The sequence below is a fragment of the Apteryx mantelli genome, chromosome 24, assembly GCF_036417845.1.
Source record: "Apteryx mantelli isolate bAptMan1 chromosome 24, bAptMan1.hap1, whole genome shotgun sequence".
Classification (NCBI taxonomy): domain Eukaryota; kingdom Metazoa; phylum Chordata; class Aves; order Apterygiformes; family Apterygidae; genus Apteryx; species Apteryx mantelli.
Genome location: NC_090001.1, coordinates 3,114,802 through 3,132,147, shown reverse-complemented (window position 1 = coordinate 3,132,147; position 17,346 = coordinate 3,114,802).

The following is a 17,346-nucleotide window of genomic DNA, read 5'->3' as shown; positions in this document are numbered from 1 at the left end:
GCCTTTGCCAGATCCCCCTCAGGGCCTCCCTGTAGCCCAAAGAGGAGGAATGGCCCAGTACTATAAGCAGCCTGTAGGAGGCACGTGCCTTTAAGAAAAGTGCCTCCTGCTCACGCTGGGGTTCAGCTTTCAAGTGATGAAAGTCAAGAAGAGAAAGTCTCCACCACCTTCCTTTCTCAATCCCTTACACTCCAAATTCACACTGTTGGGTGCAGAGAAGGACATTACACAGAGCTGGTCACGTATGCAAATAATGCAAACCCCACAGGAAGGGGCTAAGGCTGAGATTTTGCTGCGTGTATCTCTATGCAACACTATACGTTCAGTTTCCAGTCAAATCAGATAACAGTCTTTGTGGCTTTGCACTCCGGGAAAAGGCCCAGGGCCCCACGATTTAGAAGAGAGAGACAGTTGGGTGAAAAGCCCTCACTGCTTCCTCCACCCGCTTCCTGTCCTTCCTGCATGCAATTTTGGCAGCAGACATGTCCAGTATTCTCCACTCCAGGTCCTGCCCAGCTCTGGTTGCTTTTCCCAGTGCCCTCCTAAGCTGGAGGTGGCAGGGTAGTGGCAGGAGTAGAAATGGCCCCTCTCGGTCCGACAGGAACACCTTTGACACTCAGTCTCTGGGCTGCAGCTGGGCTCTCCATATGCCACCATGACATCCTCTATTTTCTGGGTGCTTTCTTCTATGACTGTCTGGAGGCTGTTAAACACCTCCCTGTCAGCGAGGAAGTCCATGAAGCTGGCAAATTCCTCGGCAGCCAGGTGGCAGGGGGAAAAGCGAGCATGCTGCTCCTCTTCCGCTTCCTCTGCGGTGTTCCTCTCTCAGATGCTCCCAGAAGTAACGTCTCTGCCACAGCATGACTCCTGTGGGTCTTGGCATCCACCACATGCCCTCAGTCTAAGCTGGACTCTCCAGTCGGTGGCCTTGTGGAAGGACATGTCTCGCTGTGAAGGAGCAAAGCAGAGAGTCATTCAGGAGGAGACTGGAAAGGCTAGAGAAGCCATCACTTGTCGATCACTGACTATAGTCCTCAGCATGGGATTGGTGTTATAGCTCCATTGTGAAGCCATTGCAGGGAATAACCATGCTCTGGGGAAAGGCCTGCTATCCTAATGAGTGAAACGAAGACCCTTCCCATTCTCTTCTTGCCTTCCCCTTGCAGATTTCTACCTTGTAGATATATGAATGCACTGCACTACATGGGATAAAAGAGTTGTTTGGTCCTCTTTTGCAGACATGGGAAATATGATCAGCCCCAGGTCACAGCGTGAGGTGCAGCCAACTCCAAGCTTTATTTGCTCGAGCTGTTGTTTGCTGCTGTACCACTTCTAGTAAATCAGTTTGCGATACTCCGCTTCTAAGACTCTGCTTCGGGAAACCTAGGGTCAAGGAACTTCTTTAACACCCCAATAGCTGTTTGCTTCATCCTCACTCAGCATTATTCGGTTACCGCCGCTTAGGCAGGCTCACCACAAGTATTCCGTTTCAATTTCACCTATTTTTCTCCTTATATTTTCTGCTTCCAACCTCAACCATTCTGTGATTCTGTGATATCTCTTTTGCTAAATTGTCAGTTGTAACGGATCCCAGGGAGTGATTCGCATAGTATATCGTGGAGCACCACCCCGAGGTCCCTCGGTTCATTCCCTTTGAACAGTGGGTCTAGCTTCATATTCAGGGGGATTTGAGGGGCACAAAGGATCATCTTCTCCTGGCTCGCTATCATCGGGATCACCCCACATGTCTCCATCCCAGTCTTCAGGGCATACTATTAGTTTCCTAATCTGTACAATGTCAGGGGGGCGGGGAGCCCCCATAAGCATCAGCTCAACCTTTTCTCCCAACTTCTGTCTTTTCTCCTTTTCCTCCTGTAACTCTTTCTGCAGCTGCTCAATTTTCAAAGACAGTAACAACTCAGCTGCCTTTCGATCTTCTATTTCTTCCTTTAGGTCCTGCTCCTCTTTATTTGTATTCTTCCTTTCTTGACATGCAGCTTCTAAACAGGTACCTAGCATCTTGCAGTTAATTCCTTTCCCTTTTCCATCCTTTATATGGCCCCTGGTCACTTTTAGGTATTCTTCAACAGCTTCCCAATTATGCCAATTGTCACGAGCCCATTCTTCTGAGAAGTTGGGACTCGGGTTCACTCCATGCCTCCCGAGATAATTGGTGATACTACTTGCCATCCTGCCAACTACACCAATTTGTTGCGGATGAGTGATGCACTTCACTCGTAAGAGAGAAGCAGCAGTATGTTTTACTGAGATAAGACAGTGATTTAACAAGGTTTGATGGCAAGGTACACTCGGTTATTTACTGCATGGAGGGTAAAACAATAACTACATATAAGGTTCAAACCAAATTGTCAAAGAGGCCCCCCCGTTGAGTCACGAGGTTCAGAGTGGACCCCCTTGCTTTCCAAACTCCTTCGAAGAGGAGTCTGGGTGCGCCTGGATCCAGTCTTAGCCCCAGATTTGGTCAACGGTTTATGTCTAAAGGATTATGTGCACAATCAATCAGAGATGCAACTTAGCAAAGTTTCAGTGCACTATTAGTCACTTAGGGAGGATCTGTTGCAGGTAAGGGATCTCCCAACCTCGAGCAGTGACCTTGACAGGTGTCCCTGTTCAAGAGGAGATCCTGCCGTGCAGCCCGCTGCCACGCAGTAGAGCTCAACGGGCTCTGGGCTGCCTCCTATTTACGGGGCAAGATGATTGACTTGTAGTCATATTTGCATGCCAACTGTATTTGGGTTGGTGCATGCTCAGTTAGCCCTTGGCTATCGTGCTGTTATCTGTCTCCCCAAATTTCGATTTGAACTGGGTGCAGCCATCACAACTGTTACTGATGTTTATCGCCTGAGCGGGGTTATGCAGAGGTCTGGCTGGGGTAGGGGGGGGCACACTGTCACCGTTTCCTGCTTGGGTTTTTGAAGGGGAGGCAAGGAAAGATGGGATGGCTTTAGTTCTTCCTCTTCCCGTCTCTTGCCTGAGTCCAGAGCCATTCCAGCACCACTAATAGGCAGGAAGTGTTCCCTGGCAGCAGCTTGGCTGGAATTTGCAGCCAGCCTCTCTAATCCCTCGGTCACTCTCTCCAGGATTCTCCTGGCCACCACACCTTCAGTAGCCATGGCACTCACCTTGCCTCTGGCAGAAGATCTGCAGGATGTTTCCAGAGCAGGCAGCTTGGTTCGACTTGTAGATCCTGATGTTTTACCTGCAGAGACCTCCAGGCCTCCATGTGCCTGCCTAGCTGCCTTGGTCGGCAGAGGTGGTAAGTCAGGCAGATGTGGTGTCTCTGCTCTTGCACAAGTCCTGCCAGGCAGTGTCTTCCTGTGTCCCAAAGGAGCCTTCCTTACAAGGCCGATGGAGGGAGGCACATGATGGGGGTGATTGCATTGGTACGAGGGCCTCTCAGGGAACCTCAGCCCCGTGTCAAATGGAAGATCATGGCCGAGTATGGCCCAGTTGAGCTTGGCCCAGAGCTGCACTCTGCCTCTCAGCGCAGAGCTCACGGGGTCTGTGTGGGCCCTGGAGCATCCAGATTGGTTTGCTTTGTCTCCGAGAAAATCCCCAGGCTAGGAAGAAATACCCCCTTGCTGGAGGAGCTCATGCCCCAGCTCCCCTTCCCCACCATCCTTGTACTCTCTTTGCGGGTCCCAACCCTGCAGCCTGCCTCTCCCTCCAGCCCCATCACTCACCTCTCTCCTGCGCTCCTGGGTGCCTGGAAGCCCATCCATGGGCTGGGAGCAGACGTTTGCCTGCCGCTCCTTGCCCATCTCCAGGATCCTCTTCCAGAGACCTGCCACTCTGGCACCAAGGGGAGCTGCTTCCTCCTGATCGAGCTGCTCTCCTTGGAGTGAGGACCTCAGGGCTCTGGCCCCAGCAAGGACATGGTCACCACAGGGACTGCCCCATCACAATGGCCTTGTGGGCACGACGCCACTCCCATCACAAAGCGCTGGTGGTCGCCGTGGGGACCTCCATCAAAAAGCCCTGGTGGTCTCTGTGGGGACTCCCATCTCAATACCTTCATGGTGACCATGGGGACCCCCCATCACAATGCCTTGGTGGTCACTGTGGGGATCCCCATCTCAATGCCTTGGCGGTCACTGTGGGGACATCCATCACCATGTCATTGCCTTCAAGCCTCTTGTTCCAGCTCTGAGCCCGGCTGGCAGCTGGAATCTGCAGAGCAGGACAAATTTTCCTCTCCCCAGCTCAGCGCTCCTTGGGCCTTGCAGAGGCTGCCCTTCTTCAGACAATCCATTGCAGAAATCCACTACAAGGCCACCCCTGTTGGTCTGCCCCCTAATCCTCACCCATACACTCTCGAATGCCTCACCGTCCGTCCCTAGGCAGAGCTCCCTGCATTCCCACTGCTCTCTCGGTGTTTCTCTTCCCCACATCACCCTGCACCTTTTCATTGCCATCCCACGCCATTACATCCTCACTCTTTTTTGAGTCACCCTCTCCTCCCACTCACTCCCACTTGAAGGCTCTCTTCACCAGCTTGGCCACCTGGTTGACCATCAGGCTGGCAGATGGGAACAGTCTCCTTCCAAATGAAGCGTGACAACCTGCAGCTTCACTCCCTCACTGCGGGCTCGGCTTCAGCACCTCCTCCAGCTGCTGTAACCCCAGGCCAGCCCGCAAAGCAGGTGCTCCCCTCTCCTGTGATCCTCTTCCTACTCATGGCGTTTGTTTTCAGCCAGAAATCCCTCTCATCACAAAACTGCAAGGACTGGCACGGGCTGAGAGCAGGACTGTAGGTGATGGACCATGTGCTGCTGCAGCATGGTTTTACACCCCCCTCAGCTTGATGTGACATCAACCCCCAAGCTGCTACCATAAAAAGAGAAAAAAAAGCTGAACTTGGGTGCTGAGGTTCAGAAGATGGGCTTGTTTCTCCCCACGCTCATTTACTACCCTCGAGCCCTCTGCCCTGTGGCTGCACTGAAGAGCCAGGCCGCAGCCTCTTGACTCTGCCCTTTCCCATCGTGCCCCTGGGACAGCCAGAATGAAATTAAGCCCTTGAGATTGAAGGGTGGGGGAATGGAGTTAATACCATTAATTAATTGCATTTAATATACAACCTGCTGACTTTTATTTAAGAAAAAAGTTTCTTTTCTCTTCTTCCTCTCAATTTCCTGATTTTCCCCATAACAGGAGAGCAGAAAATCCATATCTTTTAAAAGGACTCCCTAGTTTCACATACCTGCCTTCTGCACCTTTTAAGCACCCTCTCTCCCCCCACACCTCCCCCACACACACCCCCTAGTTGCTTTCCTTTGCTTCAGCTGCATCCTAAGAGCGAGAAAGCGTAAGTGGGGAGGGAGAGAACAAAAAAGAGATAACAAGAATGAACAGCAGAGGGAAGACAACAGAACATTATGTATGGAAATGCTTGCAAGCCCTCTCAGACACACAGAAGAAATCATTTCCTTCCAAAACCTGTACAGTGAAAATGACCTAAAAAGTGAACCAATTCTGCATCCGTGTGGAATTTAGCACCGAGAGTTGCCAGGGACACACTGCTGTAATGCTCACTTTTGAGATGACAAAGCCTTCCAAGAGGCAGCCTCGCCTGCAGCAGACCACTTCCAGGAGCAGGGCAGAGCAAGGCAGGTGTCTTCACTGTGCTCCACTTCTTATCTTAGCCAGCCCTCACTTTTAATAAAAGGTTTCCAATAAGGCTTTACAGGGTGTAAACTACAGGGACAGTAAAACAGCAGAAAATATCACTTGTGCACTTTCACACAGAAGCAACACACATGAAGGAAAGGATAGTCATGAAAAAACTGCTATCAGGGTACATGACAGCAATATGAATTACGGTATCTGAAATGCAGAGTTAAAACATGACTCCTCAGGACATATTTCTTCTTCTTGCATCAGTGCATGCTCAGATCTGCACGGCTGCTGCTGCTGGCAACATGTTGGGTGCATCACTGTGCCAGGACCAAGGCCACTCCACAGGCACTGGCTGAAGCCCCCGTCCCTCTTGCACCGACTCTCCCGCGCTCCACGGTGAAGCGGCAGCATTGCATCACGGTGCTCTTGTGCCGGTGCTCTGCTGGCCAGTGGCCCAAGCGTCGAGGGTATCAGATGTACAAAGCGTCCGCAGAACAAAGCCGATATCCTTAACTGCACCTTTCCTGTCATACAGAGAACATCGGCTGTCAATATGCTACCGAATTTGACTTACAAAAAAATCAGGGCGTCGATTTTAAGTGCAAATCCATTCCTATCAAAATCCATTCTCGGTCAGCACATGCTGGTACTTCAGAAGGGAAAACCCAAGGCGACAAAAAATGCCTGTGTGCTCCAGTCCAGCTTTTAGCCAGAGGCACATTTCATGCTGATCCTTCAGTCACAACTCGCCAGCATTGGTCTCCCAGCAGACACAAAGCACAACCCAGCCTTCTCCCGGCAACATCCAGGGGTAACTACAAACAGGGTGAACATGGGCTGCGGAAGCTCTGGGGGAAGGAGCAGCCCCGGCAGGGCAGGCTCATTCCCCATGCAGAGGGGCTGCGTGCGGCAGGGCTGCTCACAGCTCCCGCTCGCCCCCACGACACTTCCCCAGGGGCTTCTCAGCAGGAAGCTCCAGGCAGGGACGACACCAAAGGCAAGGAGCTTCCTGAGCCTCTGCTTCCAGCTCCCTGCTGCTGCGGTGGGGGGAAGGGAAAGGAGCCCGAGACTCTGAAGCCCACGGAGAGACCGGCAGGTCTGCGAGGAAGCTCAGAAAGCGCCTTCACACCACTCTGCCCACAGGCAGCACCAGCAGCACCTCTGCTGGCTCCACCACGCCTGCTGTCACCTCCAGCCTGGAGCCACCACAAGCCCAGCTGCACCCACGCCCTCCTCTCGTGGCTGGGACGGCGCTGACAAATGGCCACCGCAGCCGGCACTGAGCCGCGGGGCCGCCAGCACAAGGGCGCAAGAGCCGGGGGCTCCCGCGGGGCCGCAGGTGGCCCAGGGTGGGCTGGGCCTTCCCCAGCAGCTGCTCGCACTCACCAGGCCGCGGCGGCTCCAGCTGCCCCCGCGCGCACAGCCGCTCACTCTGCCCAGCCCACGGCCCTCGGCCCTCGGCCCCGGTGCAGCAGCTCCCGGCGCTGCAGCTCGAGGCTCCGGGTGGCCCCGCGCCGGGAAACGCTGCCCCGCGCGGCACCAGCCGCCTCTCGCCCCCTCCCTCACCGCAGGGCCTGGGCAGCCCCGGCCCCGCCCCCGCCCCACCCCGCCCCTCACCGCCCTCCTCTGCGCCAGTGCGCATGCTCTATGGGAGGCAACACTTCCGGCCCTGTGGGGGGCGGGGCCTGTGTGTCCATGGCCACCGCCCCTGGTGCCGCCGGCCCCGCCCCTGCTGGGCCCCGCTGCGGTGCCGCTCTCGAGGCCGCGGAGAAGCAGCTGTGGCAGCGGTGGGTGTTAGCGGCTGCTGCGCAGGGAGCCCAGAGCAACGCTGCCGCCCAGTGTGTGCTCGTGTGGCCGAAGCCTGCAGTGGCTGCTGCCGGCTGGGGCCGGGGGCGGGGAGCGAGGGGGAGCGGCGCCGACGGCAGGGAGCGAGGGGGAGCAGCGCCGGGCTGGCCCTGGGCTGCGGGAGTTGTGCTGCAGGGGAGCATCGGCGGGGAAACGCTGCTGCCGGGGTGCTGCTGCCACAGGGCCCTGCTGTGCCCCGGGGCCTGGGCGAGTCTCCGCAAGGGGATGCACGTGCACGTGACGGGAGCCCCAGGAGGCCGCGGCCTTTTTTTCAGAAGTGGGCGAACAACCCAGGGGCCATCGCAGCCTTTGGCATTATCTGCCATGAGCGGGTGGCCCTGAAATTTTGTCTCCATCAGCAGCCCAAGAAAGGGGCTGGAGGGGTGATCCCAGAGTGTCCCTCTGCCAGGAGAGCATAGAGAGGCACTGGAGGCCGGCCCAGAGGAGCCACCTGAGCATAGAGATGGTAGGGAGGGTGTCCCCTTCAGGCGACCATAGAGATGCAGCACGGTGTGTCACAGACTGTCCCTCGCCATGGAGACCTTCGAGCTGGCTTGGGCAGAGCCAACCCCAGAAAGTCCCCGAAACTCGTGACCCTCCTGAACTCCCGTTCTCACCGAGCTTTCCTTTCCACCCCTTCTTCATCCCATGCTACTTCCAGTGCTACCTCCAGGAGAGAAATGTGATTTGTCTCAGTTTCCTGCACGTGTTACACATCACAGCAAATACAGCCCTTCCCTGTTTCTGGGGTTCGACCACAGGTGTGAAACACTGGTGCTGGCTGACGTTCAAGATCTTTTCATGGTACAAAAAGCATTCCCAGCTTTTACATTTGTGATGCTTTTCCATGTAGACTGGGCACCTCATTTGTGCAATGCCTGACAGAGCTCAAAGTTTCTCAACCAAGATACCTTCCTGCCATCCTTAAACATGAGAATAATGTTTGTTGTGCAAAAGGAGAAAACAGGCCTTGAGATATTTGAGGTAGTTATTTGGCTTAAATATCCCCCAGCTTTTTTTTTTACCCTTGGACATGATGAAGATGTGTTTAGTAATGTGTAACACATCCTCAGACAACAGAGTTTTGCTTAGCACAACTGTCCTGGTTATGGACCACCAGCAAAACAGTGGCCATTGCCCCTGCTATTTAGACTGACTAAGTAGTGCTACTTTCTGTGGATGGTTTAGAAATGGAGGGTAGATCATATGGCACTGCCTGTCCAACCCCAGCCACTTTTATGATAAAGGCTGGCAGATGGAAAGTCTGATCAGAAAACAAAACAAACAAAAAAAAAACTCCCTTTGACTCTAGGGGATCACTGACCCAAACACTTGTAAGATCTCGGTATTTGTATTGCTTAAATCAATAGTGGGGAACTAGAACGATGTGTGCCAAAGCTGGTCCTTCATGCTGCAACCCCAAAGCCTAAGCCTCTGTGCCCTTTGGGAACCACAAAGTGACAGAGAAGCAGGACCTTGACATCAAGACCAAGTGGCTGCAGCACCTCCAAGGCCTGCACTGTTAAAGGATGCTGGATCCAGTGGATTTTTGAATAAAGGGATTCCTCCTTCCTGGTCCACTGGAAGGGAGACTGCTTCGGTTCTCTGCTCCCTGGTCCTGCCCGCAGCGAGACAGGGCATGTACTTCCAAGAGGCATAAACACACTCTGCATGAACGTGGTCGACCACCAAAAAATCAACTCCGGCAGGGGCGCAGTACCTTTACAGGCACCACAGAGACGTGAGCAGCACTCATAAACATGAACGATACAAACGGCCTGGTCCTGTTCTTGCTCACCAGCTAATCAGACTCAGCGCTTGCAGGAGACCTCACACGCAGCCTCGCACGGGTGTCTCTGGTAGCTGGCTGCTTTGACATCTGCAAGACTTCCACACATGCACTCACGCAGAACAGCGAGCACGCTCACCCAGAAAAGAGCTAGGAATAGGATTTAATACTATGATAGGCTACACCGCAGAGACCAGGTACACAGCCTGGCGAGACAAGTGTCCTTGCCAGCAGCTTGCTTACACATGACTGGCCGCTTTTATTCCCTTTGCCTCCATTTTCCCATGCTGCTTCTTCCATGATGCAGCTTGATCCCTCCCTTTCTCCAGCTTTATCCCCTTTGAAATAAACAGCCCATCTCTAAGTATTGTTTTCTTCATTGGTCCCAGTTTTACTGCCTATGTACTCAAGTTTAATATTTCTGGTACTGTTAGCTAGGTAACCCCTGGCTCATGTGGTGCATCTGATATCGTTACCTCAGTACTGCTGGTGCTGCAGGAGTCTACTCCCTGGAGGATCCCCAATATGCCAGTTATGTGCGAAGCTTGTCCTTTTCTCATATAACTCTCCCTTAACCACCGCTGAAATCCAGCCATCGCTCACCGTGCTGTCTGTAACTTGGCAGGGTCTCATTCTGTTCCCGGCAGTGTCCAATGATTTCTCATAGCCACTAGTTTCTCACGTCCTGTTCAGTTATCTCAACCCCGAGGCAGAGCCTAGGCGTCTGCCTGCATACCCTAACCCTGTGTTGCTGGTGGAGCTGTGGGTCTGGATGGGAAGACCCAGGGCCACCACATCCTTCACTGTGGTGCACAAGGACCCACCCAGAGCAGGATGACCAAGGTGCCCAAGAGCACCCAAGTGCTCTGCTGGGCTGAGCTTTGGTCACCCAACGCGCCATAGCTTCCTTGGGGTTTCCTGTGAAGAGATGGATTTTCCTAAAAAGAGTTCGCCCCTGTAGAATTCCCTTTGAAAATGGGACACACACAAACTTTGAAAGAGCTGTTAAGGACAGTTCTGCCCCTCAGAGGCCCTAACAAAATGAAATGCTGATTAGAAACAACTGCCCAGGAGTAAAGCAATGGCAATGCCTTCCCTTCCTCTGTGCTTTGTTTTTCCCTGTGGAATGCAAAATAAAAGGAGAAAAGGGATCTCTGTGTGTTGATTATTTCTCTAAAATATGTTTCCTTTTATCAATTGTACATGCTTCTGCCCATCACTTTGCCATGTAAAGATACAGATGGAGACAGAAGTATAAACTAAGGGGGGGTAGGGAGGAATATATAATTTCATTGATGGACAAGAAGAAAAAAGTGTGATAGAAGCATACATAGTTTATTTGAAAAAAATCTTGATCCTGAAATAATCCTTCAGGAAAGAAAAGGAAGGTAGAAAATGCCTAATTCTCCAAGAAGAAATATGATGTTCTTTTTTTTTCCTTCAGGAGAATGCATCCTAGAGTCATCAATGGAGATAGATAAAGCAGGGCTTTAAACAGTGGACATGCTGACAGTACCTTATGAAAATATGAATTTTTAACAAATCTCCCTCCAGAGTGAATAATAAAACTATCGTCTGCAGACTATCATTGACAAATCAATGAGGCTGTCTTCATCACACTAATGAAACTGGGAAGTGTATTATGGATTTGAATCCAGTGAATCTGAACCCATTGTAATGTCTGAGCTTAATTTTCATGCTGAGCACCTTCTGTTATTCAGGGAGAGAAGGTGTTCTGAGCTTTTCTCAACAACCCCTGGGCATTGTCCCAGAGTTTTCAGCTAAATTTCCTGAGATGACTTATGAAAACTTCCTTGTGTCAGCATGCACTGGCAGTCTCTGTCCCAGTCCTAAGAAGTGTGTGTGTGTGTGTGTGTGTGTGTGTGTGTGTGTTCAACATTTTATCAATATTTTTTAGATTTTGTTTATAATAATCCCCTGCAACCAAGGCACACAATTCACGTTCCTTCCTTTCACCACTACAATCCAATGAGAAAATAAATCTCCTGAGGCACTCATATTTAATAGCTATACATATATGTGTGTGATGTAATACATGATTCATAATTAGAATTGCTGTCATGAAAAGGATCACGACTGGGGAAAAAGCAGAACCTTTGCATGGCCAATGGCTTCCTTCAGTGCCAGTTTCACAGTCTCGTTTCTGAGACTGTAGATGAAGGGGTTTAAGAACGGGTACAGGACAGTGTTCAGCAAAGCTACAATTGTGTTGGTCTCCAAGGAAACCCCTTCTGAGGGCTGTGCATAGAGAACAATGCAGCATCCATAGACAATGGCTAAGGCAGTGAGATGGGAAGAACATGTAGCAAAAACTTTCTTCCTCCCAGATGCTGCTGGCATGTGCAGAATACAGTGGAAGATGCACATGTAGGACACCAGGATTAAACATAAGGAACCCAGCAACGGAAACGATATCAAAATGGGGTCTGCTTTCCAAAGCAGGCTGGCATCAGACCAGGACAGTTTGAATAAGGGGGAGTTATCACAAAAAAAATGGTGGATCTTGTTGGGGCCACAAAAAGTCAGCTTTGAGAGCAAGACCAGGCAGTAACTGAAGAGTGTGAAGCCTAGGACCCACGCAGCAGCAACCAGGTGGGTGCAGAGCTGCCACTTCATGACAGCAGCATAATGCAAAGGTTGGCAGATGGCAACATAGCGATCAAAGGACATGACAACAAGGAGAGCAAACTCTATAAAACCCAGGGCAAAATAGAAATAGGATTGGGCAAAGCAGCTGCTTAATGAGATTGGTCTCCTTCCAGAGCTCAGAATCGCCAACAAGGTGATGGTTGTGGAGGATGTGAACCAGATTTCCAGGAATGCCAGATTGCTGATGAAAAAGTACATGGGAGTTTGCAGGCGGTGATCTACATACACAAGGAAAATGATCATTGTGTTCCCTGTCACTGTTGTCAGGTATATGAGTAGAAGGAGAAGGGAGAGAAATTGCTGCAGTCTTTGATCAAGCCCTGAGAAACCCTCCAGGATGAACTCAGCAACTATAGTTTCATTTCCTGGTCCCATGTCTAATTTCAGTACATCCTGCTGAGACAGGAGCATGAAGAAGCAAGTGTGAGATTTTCACAGTCTCGACGGGAGGGTAGATCCTTCCTTCTTTGCTCCCTTGCTTGCTTCCTAGGTAGCACAGACAGAAATATTCCTCTCAGCCATTCATCGCACACTGATTTCTCTGCTTCACATTTACAGTCCTCAGAGATTTTACTGTCTTCTTTCTACCTTTTCCAGCCACTCACAAAGCATTCTTTCTCAAGAGAACAGTATTATAAAGAGGTTGTGAACTAGTTCATGCCATGCCTGGGAAATCCCATGTTCACTTTGACCTATTGCAAACATCCATCACATCTCTGTTTCAAAAGCCAACCTAATCTCCCAGCAAAAGTACTTACTATTATCTGCAGATGCCAGTCCATCCATTTAGATAAGTATTTGGAAAGTTCTTCCTTCTACTTTTCGGTGCTTGCCTTTTTTGACTTGGAACTTCTGTGAGGCTGTTGCTTTCAAAACAAGCCAGTACTGAGCATCTCTTCTGTAATCCCCTGCTTTCTTCCACATCTTCTTCCTCTCTCTTTCTCCAGAAAAGGGGGAGACATAGCGAACAAGTATAGCTTGCCTTCTTTAATACTCTAAATAGTGAAATTCAGGAGGGTTCCATTCAGTCATTGGAAATGTCTGTGTCAGACTGTCTCATCTGATATCATTGTGCACTGAAATAGAGTTCTTGCCAAAGCATTGCCAAATTCCATTGTTATTAAATGTCCTGACCTAAATGCCTTGCCTTCCCTCTAGGGGAGGGGCGGGATTGTCCCATCTTAAAGAACTTAAAGGCTGTCCTTTTGATTATTTGAAATAGGAAGGGTCTGGAACAAAGAAAATACTAAGTAGGGTTATATTTGAGATGCCTAAAAGTCAGGCACTTTGATTTGAGCAAGTTAGCTTCCTCTCATCTTGTCAGTGCAGAGAGAGAGAAGAGTGTCTGGAAGAGACTGGTAACACTTCTTTCACCTGCCAGTTACAGTCTGGGAGGAGCCAGCCTCTAGAGCTCTCTCTTTCCCTCTGTTGACTATGTAGGGACCAAGGGAAAACAAGTGCATGCTCCAGCTGCTCACAGGCACCTCCAGTGAAGTTGATGAACTCACTATTTCAGTCTCAAATGTCTTCATTTATTTAGCTGCTAATTTCTTTTTTAAACCAAAAAACACATTTAACAGAAGGAAGCCAAAGGAAAACATAGGCAATAAATACTGACATTTTTCCCTCCACCTTTGCATTTGGTTTTAGACATATAAAGGAAAGGAGCAGATGACTCCACAAATAGGATGCTTCAAAAATGCAGGGGCGGAGGGGAGAAGGAGATGATGGGTTTCTAGGAGTGAACCAGAGGTTCTCCACAGACTCTGTTGTCCCCCAGACCCTGTCTCAGAGTGTAATGGGTGACTTACACAGAGAGAAAAATGGGAAGCTCATTAGTGGGCAATACCCCATGTTTGCACTGGCATTTTAACTTGGGGCTCAGGTTAGTCCTAGATCCCAGATGCTCTGTCTTGCTCTCTGCTTCTAGTCTGGCATAAGGGAATCTCTGGACTGGGTTCATCTGGAAGATTTGCTGAAATTGAACCACTGGCTGTAATTATTTGAGGAAAAGCTCAAGCCCAGTCACCTACAGCAATATCACTGTAGCCTCAGTGAATCAGAGGTGACAGTCCCAGCTTCCCATTTGCTGGGTAAGTTCCAGCACTCAAAATGTTGTGTCTTCTTAGTCTGCTGGATGTCAGCTAAAATCATGCTTCTCCTCAATGTACTTTCTTAGAGGAACCTGCAAAGCTGCTGAGAGCTTACAGCAAAGCAGCTTCTCTGCTCACAATGGAGGTAACCATCTTGAACCCTTTCATCAGGCTTTGGTTGGTTCAAAGGATTTGCTGTATTCAGGCCCCACATAGCCAAAAATGGAACTGCCATATGCAATAGTGACGATGGCAGTGTGAGATATGCAGGTGAAGAAGGCTTCTTATGGCTTTCCCAGAGGGTATTCTCAGGATAGTGCATCTAGTGCACACTTAAGACACAGGGGTCAGTGTGAAGGAGCTCAGCAACACAGCAGAGAAGGGAACAAAGCTCATGCTTGAAGGTAGCTGGTGCCCATGCAGGCTGCTCTCATCAAAGGGATGAGGCCACAGAAGAAAGAGTCTCTTTACTGGGGACACAGGGTACCTTGGTATATAAGATGGTGGGGCTGAGCAAGGATAGAGATGCCATCACCCAATGGGTAAAGATGAGTGTGGAGTCCAACCAGGGCTTCATAAAGATGGTACAGTGCGATGGCTTGCAAATGGCCCCGCAGCAATCAAAAGACATCACAACAAGTAGGTTGAAATCAGCTGTGCCCAGGAAGATGGAAAGGAAGGTCTGGGATCAGCAAGTAGCTGCGGGATGGTCTTAATCTCCAAGATGAGGCCGACAAACCTTTCAGGGGCAAAGGGAGCCAAATATCTGAGAAGGAGATGCTGCTGGGGAAGTGATATACTAGGGGTGAAACTGGTGGTTGAGTCAAATGATAGATATCATGACCATATGCCCCATGGCAGTGAGCAGATAAATCACCCACGGCAGTGTGAAGAAGAGGATTTGCATTTCATGAGTGACTGAAAAGGCCTTGAGGAAGAATTTTCCCGCTATGGTATGGTTGGGAGGATCCATTTCAGAACCCAGTCAGTTGAAGGTGTGACAAGAGTAACTAATGTCATGTGTGATGAAATTCGCCTTGCTGCCTTCATCAACTTTCCCTTCCCTTTTCCTAGTCCTACTTTTCTTTCTTGAGGTGGGAGACCAGAACTGCACAAGGGATTCTCATTTTCTCTTTGTTTATATCCAATGCCATGAAATAAAGGTTGATTCATCCCACCTGTCTTTAGACACAGTAAATAACTCTTCTGCCTCACTTGCTTGTAGAGGGAGTCCGGACTGCGAGCTAAGAGCCAGTACTTGTGGCAAAAGCTATGGGAATCAGGTTTCAGGTATGAAATTCAGGTTTCTCTTACAGTTAGAATTGTGGCGCGGGTGGGCAACAGACTATCAGGCCTGTGCCTGTGTGCGCACTCAGAGCACTCAAGTCATTAATCCCCTGGGTGGCCCAGGAACTCCCCCATCTAGTAATCCACACAGGTGAGCTGATGGGCAGGTTTGAGAGAGGGGATGGACTTGAAACTAGGAGATTGACTGCTACCACTTTCCAAATTAAGTGTTGGACTGACTGGTGCAGAACCTCTCCAAGTGGGTATTTCAGACAGTTCTAGAGATTTCTAGAGGCAGATCTGGCTGTGCCTGGACCAATTCCTGTGCTTAAATGTGGTGAGTACCATCACAGGTGGAGTATCTGGCTGTTTCAGAATCTCTGCAGCAGCTCCTGCTGCAGAACTGATTAAATTGTAAATACTTAAGGCCCTTGAAAATTGACAGTAGAAACTGCTCCTGCAAATGAAGAAGCGGCCATGTAGGACAGTCTTCTGTGTATTCTTAAGAGAGTTAGGAGATGCTTTGGTATGTAGTTTGAGGTAATCAGTAGCAATGGCTCATGCATATGCTGGAGAGGTCACACAGGACCACAAGCCAGCTGGACTATAAAAATTCCCCAGAAGAACAGTTCGGGGAGTCTCATCTGATCCAGTGGAAACCACTATTGGAAGGACCCTGGCAAAGGAGACTGCCACCACCATCTGGACAGTAACCAACCATCCCGTTCAAGAGATTTGATGCCCCTTGTGAGTGTTACCTGTGACATGCCAATAGAGGGGTGTCTGTGATTCGTTCGGATTCAGGGGTTATTTGCAGTGAACTCCGAGAGATCATCATTTGTCAAGTATGAGAATTTATTAGAGATAAGAGGTTATAACAAAAGAAGCTAGAAATATAACAGAACTGAAAAAATATATATACATATCAGAGCTCTACAGTTAAATCACGGATGCACGGTACAGCGACCGCTCTCGCCCTTTATTGGCCACCCTTCCGGTACGGTTTTGCCTGGATTCTCCTCACCATGCCATTGACATCCACAGGCCAGCTGATGGTCGGTCAGAGTCCACACCAACTTCTGTGGCTTACTCTCTTTTATAGCCAGCCGAAACAACGCCAGCCCGCAGTTACACAAAGGCTGTATGGCCTCAGTCAATAACAGCGCGCACATCAACAGGTAACCTAGTGCTCAGCCCACGGCACTGCTCAGTTGGCAACAGCACCCATGAACAGGTCGTTCTGTGGGGAATGGTTCCACAGCACCTAGATGTTTATGGGGTGAGTCTGTGGTGTCACTTCTCCTCTGTCTGGACTTGTCAGTCATGGGGTCATTAGACAGTTGCCCCCAGGCTGCAGCAACCCCACAGTGTGGTGGCTCCGGCCGTGATGCACCCGGGGTTCCTTAACTCCTGGGAGCACCGCAGAGCAAACCCCTCCTCTGTGGGCTGCACCATCCAGAGTCCCACGCTTGCCTGTGTGGCGCCTGTCACTCCACCCCTTGACACCACCAGACACACGCATTTTTTTCAGAAGTCAGCAAATTCCCCTTGGTGTGCAGTGGGCGGCTTTTTGGTAAGCACAGTGTACTGGGGAAATGCGCACTGCTATTAATAGACGCCAAAAGCAAAGCATGCCCATTTGCAGTAACACGTAAACAACTGTTAAAAATAACGGTCTTAATCCTAATAGCAACATGATTGGTCTGGCCTATTGACCCAAATTCGGTGAATCCGAGTGTTGTTCCAGTTCAATATGTTGACACAGAAATCTTATTTCCTTTAATTGCAAGCATTTCTTTCGTGCACCGAAAGATCAGTTTGTTCCCCAAGCTGGAATAGTTCCCTTTAGAGGCGCTTCAGATAGAGTTGGTCACCTTTTTTACTATTTTTCCATATTTCCCTGTCTTCTCTATAGTAAACAGACAACTTTAACTTCAGATCAACAGCTGTTACCCTTATGCTTAGATTTTACCATCTTTTTCTCTTTCTTTCCTTTCCTTTCATCAAGGGAAGGTGTTAGCCCCT